The 4,676-nt window shown below is 40.5% G+C and overlaps 1 non-coding gene across 1 annotated transcript; it reads right to left on the bottom strand.

The window, feature by feature from the left end:
* Window positions 1-486: 486 nt before the first annotated feature.
* On the bottom strand, window positions 487-560 carry TRNAW-CCA (transfer RNA tryptophan (anticodon CCA)). The gene has a single exon. It is a non-coding gene; the product is annotated as a tRNA-Trp (tRNA).
* Window positions 561-4,676: the final 4,116 nt, after the last annotated feature.

The following is a 4,676-nucleotide window of genomic DNA, read 5'->3' as shown; positions in this document are numbered from 1 at the left end:
TTTCTTTCATTCCCCTTACTAGATCAAAGAGGGCATATGTGGGGTTTGAAGATGCTTGGACCTTACCACCTTATTCTAATAGCCCGCATCAATGCCTCTGCCCAGAACATAGGAGCCCCCTGGGTTCAAGATCTCATATCAATTTTCAACTGCTGGGAAAGAATTGGGGTGCGGCAGGAAGAAATGGAATTCTCAATAAAAGTATAAACAGGTCTTCCCCACTGCTGCATAGAATCTGAGCTGGGTGGAATTGAAGTTCGGTTTCGATCAAGACACCCCTGCCTACTTACCTTAAAAAATGACTAATGATCAACCGATCACAGAGGTCCTTTTGCAGCAACTTCAAATCAGAAAGCCCCGACTCCCATAAAGAATGCTTGTAGATCTTTCTTTTTATTACGATGACGATATGGACCTCATTACTGTCTCATTTTATTATATTTATATAAGTTCTTTTTTTTGGATTCGACATAATAAGAATAGAATCACGCTCTGTAGGATTTGAACCTACAACATTGGGTTTTGGAGACACACGTTCTACCGAACTGAACTAAGAGCGCTTTCCGGGAGATAAAGCAGTAAAGAAAAGGATGATTTTTGTACCGCATGCATAAAGAAATATGAAACTCTGAATTTTGTCCAATTTGAATCGATCTCAATTGATCCCTCATTACTGCCCATAGGAGAAGTAATAGGTAGGGATGACAGGATTTGAACCCCTGCCTTGTTTTCCACATCATAATTTATTCCTCCATCTATATACAACTTTCTTGTCATTTCTTCTTTTTGGTTTCATATAATAAATGATATACATCTGAAACCCAACCTAACGTATAAAGAATGAATATTTATCGGTAATGCTCAAGAAGAAAGAAGGGGTCATATTTTTGATTTTTATTCCACCCGCATGTACCCTTTGCATTTTTTCTAAAGCCTGTTCAACCTCATATCACCTAGAACAAGTCATGGACTTGTTCAATGAAAGAAAGTCTCATGGAAACGTTTTCAACGAAATAAGAACCATACAAAATAGATTTCTTGATCTTTTTATTTAGGAAAACGGATTTGCAGAATGAGTGTATTATGAAATGTTCGTTGTCTAGCTTTGCATACATCGCTACTTAATCGTTTAGTGGTTATCGATGAAATTACTTCACCATAGAGAAAATATTATTGAAGTTTATATATATATATATATATATATATATATATATATATTATTGGTTGCTTTTGTTTATGTCCAATTGGAAAAGTTGATCTTCTAAATTCATATGTTTAGCCTAAAGTACATAACTTGTGTTCCTCCCTAGTTCTTGCAAAGCCACCTAATCAAGCCTCACCTCATTTGTAGTTATAACATGTTCAGCTGAAAGCAAACTCCAAATAAAATTGGTTTACTATTAGTAACACATATACTTTTTTACCTTAGCTCTTTCTTTATTGTTCATTGAGCAGTTCAAATGCTTTGATTGCTTATCAGATAAGAGGTAAAAATATTCTTCATTCGTTTATTTTGTTAATTCCAAATTGCATTCAAATCCATTCTTTCTCATAACTTGAGAATATGTACAGCGCAGAACAGAAAAGAAGGCTGATTTGATGAGTTGTAGGGGCGGACCCACTTCCACTGATTTCTTGCGGGAAGGTTCTATAAGGGAAGAAGAATCAAAGCTGTGACCTGGTAACCTTGATTTCTTTCGGAACGTCATTACGAGAGTAACAAAGAAAGAATAACGTAGATAGGAAGGAGCGAGCCGAGCCCCAAGGATAATAATTGGTATGCCGGGTGCTTACTTGAGCAAGAAGCCAAGTCATCGATAATCAAAGAAAGGTGTGAGTGAACGAGCCCAACTTTCCGATTCAAATATGACTCCTTTCCACTTTCAACAAATAGAGAAATCTCCGCTAGGCTAGCAGTGGGTAACCAACGTAGTGCCCCATTCGTTCCATGACATCCAATCAGTTGTCCTCGGATTCCAATCCAATCTCCCAATCAGTGAGAAATAGACGGTCGGATGAGATCTCGAACGTTGTCCCTACCTACTGAGGAATCAAAAGTGTACGTAGAAAAATAGAGTGTTGGAAATGCATCGAGGAGAACTTACCTTGTGAGTCACTACTCTGGCACTGGGCAGGAATACTACTAGTGAGGCTTATAGGCGGCTAGTTCTTAAAGAAATCTGTCAGCTATAACCTAGCCTATTGAATCTGGTACGCCCGAAGCACGAAACTAGATAGGTAGCCCTACCTACGACTAGAAAAGTATCGTATTTTTTTCTTCCAGTAAATCTTCCACTCATTCCTTCCATTATGGAATATCATTTGGAGTGTATTTTCCCTCTCAAAAAAGGCTTCGCCCTCACTTCACTGAACTTATTGGAAATGCCTAGGACAGAGTTCATTCACTTGCCCAGCAGCCCTACTCCTCATAGTTGATCTGAATTTCTATCCCTGATTGACTCAATCAGGAAGAGGAAGACTTGATAAAAGATGAAAAGAAAGGATTGATTACCTTTTGAAGTCAAGAAAAGAAAGGAAAGGGCTATTTATGAGTTTATGTAGATGAATTTTCAGATTCTTGGATGAGCGGAACATCTCTGAGACAAATCATCTCTACCCGGGTACATAGCTTCATCCAAACCATGGATCCACGAATTGTTGACTCGCTCTAGAAAAGAGCTTCGTAGTTGGGAGCTCTGAACCGATGATCAATATGGTTTCCTAGGATGAGAACTATGGTTTACTACTTGAAAGAAAGTTGTTTTATCTTTTTTTCACTTTTTGAGGTGTTTTGCCTAGTCTGAATTTCCCCTTCTTCTATTTGATCAAGATGGATAGCAAAAAAGCTGGAATAGGCCTACTGGGATGGAAGGAGAGAAGGACTGAACGAGAAAAGGAAATACCTCTTTGTTTACCTTGGAATGAATTGCTCAACTACTTAGGTAACGAAACGAAACGTTCATCTACGATCTTTCTTAAAAAAAGATAGGACTGGACGGTAGTTCTCGTTAGTAGATTCGCAGAACAGAAGAAGAAGTTCACTCTGACTTGCGCACTACAAAAAGGCAGCCAACGACTTCGGACGTACTCCATCTTTCGAGCCTCTGTTTAGCTTCAAAAGATAAGGCGCTAGTGCAACGAACGCTGCTTTGGTGCGTCCCACCCCAACTAACTAGTGCTTGACTTGACTTTCCCCCGCGCCCTATCCAATGAATAAGGAGAAGGCCGGCCTATCAATGACCGAGCCAGTCTGATCTCCTTTATACTGACCTGAAACAACGAGCGAAGTGCCACGACCGGGTTTTCCGGGTAATAAATTTCCAGAAAAGACCGTCGTGCTCATCAGCCCCAGGATTACTGTTAGCTGATGAGGCTCCAACTTGATACAGAAATTTTCAAGCAGAATACAACATATGTAGTACAAGACCATTCTGGCCTATGAGTACAACAAATGGTTTCTAGTGGTTGATGGCGGAAGCGGTTTGTGAAACATCAGTGTCTATGGGACTCCATTTCCCACGGGAACAGCTGATCAGGTTAACTCCTATCTTCGCGAGGCTGCTATCTCCATTACTTAGGTTCCGGGGCTGTCATCGCGTCGCTCCTCTTTGTGCAAGAAAATCTGGCCAAGACAATAGCCAGGGACAAGCCAGTGAGTACTTTGAATGTACTCGCAAACATTATGAACACATGTATAATATAACAATGATGTGCTGAAAATATTTTATGCTCATGACGACAGTCACAAACGATAAATGAAACTCTGATGCGTGCAAGCAAGTTATTCATAAAAATGCAATAACATGGTAGTATTAAAATTTATGAAACAAATAACAAGCAATGCCACAGTCGGGCATCTGAGCAACACCACATAAAGGGCTTTAAAAGAAATGCCACAGTTGGGCGTCTGAGCGACACCACATAAAGGGCTTTAAAAGAAATGCCATAGTCGGGCGTCTGAGCGACACCACATAAAGGGCTTTAAAAGAAATGCCACAGTCGGTCGTCTGAGCGACACCACATAAAGGGCTTTAAAAGAAATGCCACAGTCGGGCATCTGAGCGACACCACATAAAGGGCTTTAAAAGAATTGCCACAGTCGGGCGTTTGAGCGACACCACATAAAAGGCTTTAAAAGAAATGCCACAGTCGGGCGTCTGAGCGACACCACATAAAGGGCTTTAAAAGAAATGCCACAGTCGGGCGTCTGAGCGACACCACATAAAGGGCTTTAAAATAAACAATCATAGTGAATATCCGGGAGGTAGAACCATCCTAGAGATACTCGATAATAACTATAATATCACGGGTTAGTCAACAATAATAATCATCATAGTTCTCACAAGTCACAAGTAGTAATTCCATTCCTGGTTAACAGATTCACCTTCGAAGACCGACACTAAGGCCGACACTTGACCCATCCCAGACTGTAATCCTTAACCATGGACACGGCTATTCGAATAGGTTTAATCTCTGCAGAGGGTGTACTCTTTACCCACGAGTAACAGATTTCTTTAGTCCATCGGGACTAATTCCGTCTACGGTCTTTTTGTTGAAAACACACCTAACTCGCACACACCAGCTTATCTCATACGTGTCTGGAATCACCCACGACACCTGTTAAGCAAACTCTAAGTGGGGAGGCTACAACCTCGCGTAGCATGGGATCAAATTTA

This window comes from Triticum aestivum, chromosome 4B (genome assembly GCF_018294505.1).
Source record: "Triticum aestivum cultivar Chinese Spring chromosome 4B, IWGSC CS RefSeq v2.1, whole genome shotgun sequence".
NCBI classification, from domain to species: Eukaryota; Viridiplantae; Streptophyta; class Magnoliopsida; order Poales; family Poaceae; genus Triticum; species Triticum aestivum.
This window is presented reverse-complemented; position numbering and strand designations above follow the sequence as displayed.